Source organism: Phyllobates terribilis, unplaced genomic scaffold, assembly GCF_046119375.1.
Source record: "Phyllobates terribilis strain yellow unplaced genomic scaffold, ASM4611937v1 Scaffold_3__8_contigs__length_932513732, whole genome shotgun sequence".
NCBI classification, from domain to species: domain Eukaryota; kingdom Metazoa; phylum Chordata; class Amphibia; order Anura; family Dendrobatidae; genus Phyllobates; species Phyllobates terribilis.
In genome coordinates, this window is record NW_027362763.1 from 49,469,751 (window position 1) to 49,476,330 (window position 6,580).

The window sequence follows — 6,580 nt, forward strand, 5'->3', positions numbered from 1 at the left end:
GGCGTCTTGCTATCACTGTTATGGAGGCACTGTGGCTGTCATTATTAGGGGGCACGTCTTGCTCTCACTGTTATGGAGGCACTGTGGCTGTCATTATTAGGGGGGATGTCTTGCTGTCACTGTTATGGAGGCACTGTGGCTGTCATTATTACAGGGGACGTCTTGCTGTCACTGTTATGGAGGCACTGTGGCTGTCATTATTAGGGGGGGCATCTTGCTATCACTGTTATGGAGGCACTGTGGCTGTCATTATTAGGGGGACGTCTTGCTGTCACTGTTATGGAGGCACTGTGGCTGTCATTATTAGGGGGACGTCTTGCTCTCACTGTTATGGAGGCACTGTGGCTGTCATTATTAGGGGGACGTCTTGCTCTCACTGTTATGGAGGCACTGTGGCTGTCATTATTAGGGGGACGTCTTGCTGTCACTGTTATGGAGGCACTGTGGCTGTCATTATTAGGGGGGACGTCTTGCTCTCACTGTTATGGAAGCACTGTGGCTGTCATTATTAGGGGGACGTCTTGCTGTCACTGTTATGGAGGCACTGTGGATGTCATTATTAGGGGGGACGTCTTGCTGTCACTGTTATGGAGGCACTGTGGCTGTCATTGTTAGGGGGGATGTCTTGCTCTCAATTTTATGGAAGCACTGTGGCTGTCATTGTTAGGGGGGATGTCTTGCTATCACTGTTATGGAGGCACTGTTGTTGTCTCTAATATAGGAAACTTATAGAAATTTTATTCTTTTCCTATTGGGCTAAGAACTATCAGCTAAGTAGTTGCTATCCAACTGCTTGTTCTGCACGATGTCGGATTAGAGGGGTCACGGACCGCTCCTGCCAGCAATTCTGCTGCTTCACATCTGCTCTGTCGACAGGGAGTGACTGCGGTCCTCATGCTGATTGACAGCTGCAGTTATGCAGCAGGGAGCCGGCTGTTGTTCATCATGACATCGGCAGACAAGTCCTGTCAACAGGTTGATGTGACGTCACTGGAAGCCGCAGAATTGCTGGCAGGAGCGCTCCATGACCTCTGTGAGCCGGCAGAGATCGGCACTGGGCACAACAGGCAAGTAGTTAGCAACTACCCATAAGTTCTTAGGCCAGTAAGAAAAAAATTAAATTGTTCCAGAGAACCCCTTTAAGTCCGACACTGTCACTGTTATGTGGGCCCTGTAGTTGGCGTACACATGGCCGCGACCCCTGTACACGTTGGGGCTCGGCTCGTCTAAACTTCATATATTTTCATGCCAAATTTCAACAGCCCGATCATATGCAAGGGAAAGTCAGTGGCCCCCATTCCCAGCCGATGGTCAGCCGGTCCTCCCTTCCCAACTATCCCTTAAATCAGTGGATATGTCTGACTTTTGTGTCATATGTATGGGGGTCTTTAGTGTTATGGGGGTATTGTGAATGTCACTGCAATATGTGGCCTCTGTCAGCATTATTAGGGTCACGGTTTTGGAGACTCCTGTGAATAGGGCCCTTCCTTAGTATATGAGGGTCATCAAACAATTATGGCTGTACCACGACTTGGCACTGTTATGGTGGATAGGTAGCTGCCGCTATTATAGTACAGCAGTATCTGACTGTTATGGAGGCAGCCATGATTGTTGCTGCCGCTCTAACTACTCTGTGATGAGAGACTTTTTTTGTCAGGGTCATTATGGAGGTACAAGGCTTAGTACCATCATGGGGAAACTGTGACTATTATAATAAAGATGTTGGCCGACCAGTTATCTCGACTGACTTCCCTTACATCGGAGACTCGGCTGGTGTTCTCTCTGCTCGCGTCCCTGCCAGGCTTATCTCGCCCCTGAGCAAAATGAACGGCCATTTCAATTCCCCTGACATCATTTGTAGGGGAAGAGTCGGGAAACTCAAGTCTACGGGTGCGAGAAAAAAAATTGGATGCCAAATGGAGCCACAGTCTAGTACCTGATTTTTATGGAAACATTACAATTCTGTAACATAGGAGACTGTAAATGGTCGTGTAAATGATTACTAACTCCTGAGAAAAAAACAGATTGTATACGGATGACAAGTGAGAAACAAACCGTCCCACTTTTCTGGATGCATACAAACCCACGGGGCAGTTAATTTTTTTTTTTTATGAACGATTTTTTTATAGGGTCGGGTGAACCTACCCTTAGGGGAGGAAACCCTAAGTTTTGGAGGTGTTTTGAGTTTTTTGAGAAGGATTTTGCAGAGTGTACACTTAATTTCTGCTCCAAAAACTCAGCAAACTCAGCAAAAAAAACACTGTGTGAAAGTGTTAACACAACCCCAAAGTTATATTCTCACTGTCTATTTGCTCCTTTTTTTTAACATGTTGTTTTTTTCTCTGTAGTTTTGTGAACTTGAAGCGTTTTTCAGCATTTTTTGCAGCGTCTTTTAAGCTTTGAACAAAACGTGTAAATCCAGCGAAGGGTCCAATGAAAAAATTCTTCTTTAATCAAAGTCCATTAAAATTCACAAATATTAATAACCGCAGACGCGTTTCTGACTGATGTCCTTATTCATTGCATATTAATATTGGTGGATTTTAATGGATTTTAAATAAAGAAGAATACTTTTATTGGACCCTTTGCTGGATTTACACGTTTTCTTCATGGTGGAACCTTGCAATACTACACGATCGTCCGTGCAATAGGGATCCATTTATCCACAGGTGAGCTGATTTTATGTGGACCCTGACAGGTCTCACACTACTTTATTGCATTGTAATTTATTGACTGCCTTCCATACTGAAAATAAACTTTTGGGGTTATTATGGGGGAAGTGCAGTTGGCATTACCATAGGAGGCATTCTATGAGTATGTAACAGTTATGGGGACACAGAGTTTTCCTATGATGGGGGTGGGGCGGTGGGATTCCTGGGTGTAGTCGGGTTGCTGTCGGTATCTCTCCAGACAATTAGGACTTTGCCTCTGGGAAGGGTCTTGGCCCATGGCGGTGCCGCAGTTGTGGCCGTTTTTTTTTTGCCGCAGCTCTTGTTCTGTTTATTTACAAATAGTGACATTGTTTATTTCTGAATTGTTACATTGTTGCAGCGGACACTTCCGGCCGCATTCCTGAGCCGGCACAGGGCAGCCCCGGGGATCCCTCCACACGTGGGTGTCTGCACGTAGACAGCAGGAGCCGGCACATACCGGCTCACAGTCCCCGCCCCTCCCCGAGCAGCGGGAAGGAAGCGATGCCGCAGCCCCCCTGCTGTCAGTCACCGCTGCTGACGATCTGACCGTGGTGCTCCTGTCCCTGGCATCGGGCAGAGTTTGGCTGCAGCACCCACGGGCCTTTTCATTTTTTTTTTTTTTTTTTATTTGTTTCCATAACAAATCCACGAGGTTCCTGCCCACCCACCCACTCGCGGCTTCTGCGCATGCGCTGGCGATGTGTCCAACAAGACGGGGGCGCAAGAGGGGCCGAGAGGGGTGGGGGTGCTGCAGAACACAAACAGATTCCAGGCCAGGGGACCCTCCCTCCTCTGTGCGCCCACACACGTGCTGTCAGCACAGGGAGAGCACACAAACACTGCAGCCATCTTAGCAGAGGTTCTGCAGCTGCTGCTGCCGGCCTGGGCTGCACTCACTATGCTGCTGCAGAACATCTTGACAGGCTGTGCTGAACCATCACGTCTCGTTTGTTAAAGAGATTCTGCAGCAGCTGTGATTTGCATGCGGTCTGTCATACATGGGGAGCCCCTGCTGCTGCAGAACCCCTTTTCATACTGAACTGTCCTTCACTTGGCATTGTCTGTCAGCCTGCTGAAGAGATTCTGCAGCAGCTGTGATTTGTATTTATGTGCAGGAAACTTGTCTCTTATATGTAGGGGCCTCTGCTGCTGCAGAACAGAAGGCCCACCTTATACCTGGATCCCTGTGCTGCTGCAGAACATCTTGTCAGGCAGAGCTGTCCATCACGTCCTCATCTGAGTTTCTGCAGTAGCTGTGATTTGCTTATTAGTGCATGCATCTAGTTTGTGATATAAAAGGACCTGCTGCTGCAGAACCTCTTATGAGGCAAAGCTCTTGGCTTTAAAGAAATTCTGCAGCAGTTGCGATTAGCATAAATGTGCATGAAACTGGCCTAATAAATCTAGGGACTTCAGCTACTGCAGAACATCTTGCCCGATTGAGATACTGCAGCTGCATAGTCAAGTGGAAGGCCTACTTGGACTCATGTGCTGCTGCAGAACCTCTTGTCAGGCGCTAAGCTATCACTTGGCTTTAAAGAAATTCTGCAGCAGCTGCAATTTGTATATGTGTTCACGAATATATATAGGGAGATCTGCTGATGCAGAACATCTTTCCTGGCCGAGATTCTGTAGCTGCACAGTCAATCTGGAGGTTTATCAGAACCTGGTCAGACTGAGCTGCCCCTCCTGTGGCTTTGAAGCGATTCTGCAACAATTGTGATTTGCATGTGATCAGGAAACTGGACTATAGAGACTTCTGCAGCTGCAGAACATCTTGCTTGGCTGACATTTTGCAGCTGCACAATCTAACTAGAAAGTCTACATTATATCGGGACTGCTGTGCTGCTGCAGAACATCCTGTCAGGGAAATCGGTCCATCATGTGATTTGCCTATTAGTGCAACCAAAACGTTCACCACATACATTACATGGACCTCGGTGCTGCTGCGGAACCTCTTGCCAAGCATAGCTTTCCATCAAGTCTTCTTCTGTTAAAAAAAGAAGATTCTGCAGCAGTTTGGATTTGCATGTTAATACATGCATCTGGTCTGTCATAAATCCTCTGCTGCAGAACATCTTGTCAGGCTGAGCTGTCCACCTGTTAAAGAGATTCTGCAGCAGCTGTGTCGTTTATATTTGTGCATGCATCTGGTCTATCATAAACCCTCTGCTGCTGCAGAACTTCTTGTCAGGCTAGTAATCTTAGACGAGGTTCTGCAGCAGTTGAGGTTTGCATATTAGTGCACACATCTGGTCTGTCTGCTGCTGCAGAACCTCTTGTCAGGCTGAGCTGCCCATCACTGTTTTAGAGGTTCTGCAGAAGCCGTGATTGGCATATTTGTGCATGCATCTACTCTTACATTGGTGCCTCAGCTCTTGCAGAGCCTCTTGTCCGGCTGATCTGTCCATCACCTTTTATAGAAGAGATTCTGCAGCAGCTGGGATGAGCATATTTGTGCATACATATGATCTGACATAAATCGTCTGCTGCAGAACCTCGACAGGCAGAGTTGCCCATTACTGTTTTAGAAGTTCTGCAGCACCTTTGATTGGCATATTTGTGCATGCACCCACTCTTCCACTGATGCCTCTACTGCTGCAGAACCTCTTGTCAGGCTGACATGTCCATCACGTTCTCATCTGTTAAAGAAATTCTGCAGCAGCTGTGACGTGCATAGTTGTGCATACATCTGGTCTGTCATAAACCCTCTGCTGCTGAACTTCTTGTCAGGCTAATAATCTTAGAAGAGATTCTGCAGCAGTTGTGGTTTGCATATTAGTGCACACATCTGATCTGTCTGCTCCTGCAGAACCTCTTTGTCAGGCTGATCTGTTCTTCGCTTTTTTTTAGTAGATACTCTGCAGCAGCTGCGATGTGCATATTTGTGCATGCTCCTTTGCTGCTACAGAACCTCTTGTCAGCCTGAGCTGTCCATCTGTTAGAGATTCTGCAGCAGCTGTGACGTGCATAAATCTGGCGTCTTATAAACTCTCTGCTGCAGAACCTCTTGTCAGTCTGATCCGTCCATCACATTAATTTTTTAGAAGAAGTTCTGCACCAGCTGCGATGTGCATATTTGTGCTTGAATCTACTCTTACATTGATGCTTCTGCTCCTGCAGAACCTCTTGTCAGGCTAAGAATCAGAGAAGAGGTTCTGCAGCACTTGTAGTTTGCTTATTAGTACACACATCTGGTCTGATCTACTGCTGCAGAACCTCTTGTCAGGCTGTGTTGTCCATCACTGTTTTAGGGGTTCTGCAGCAGCTGCGATGTGCATATTTTTGCATGCATCTACTCTTACATTGGAGCCTCATCTCCTGCAGAACCTCTTGTCAGCCTGATGGATGTGAGGTGCATATTTGTGCATACACCTGGTCTGTCATAAACCCTCTGCTGCTGCAGAACCACTTATTAGACTGAGCTGCCAATCACTGTTTTAAGAGGTTCTGCAGCAGTTGTGACGTGCATATTTGTGCATGCACCTTTACTGCTGCAGAACCTCTTGTCTGACTGTTCTGTTCATCACCTATTCATTTTTTAGAAGAAGTTCTGCACCAGCTGCGATGTGCTTAGTTGTGCATCCATCTACTCTTACATTGATGCCTCAGCTCCTGCAGAACCGCTTGTCAGCCTGATGGATGTGAGGTGCATAGTTGTACATCTCTGGTCTCTCACTAACCCTCTGCTGCTGCAGAACTTCTTGTCTGGCTAATACTCTTAGAAGCTGCGATGTGCATATTTGTGCATGCACCTTTGCTGCTGCAGAACCTCTAGTCAGGCTGATCTGTTTATCACTTTTTTTTTTTTTAAGACAGTCTGCGATGTGCATATTTGTGCATGCTGCTGCAGAACCTCTTGTTTGTGGCGCCCCTGCCCCGTGCAC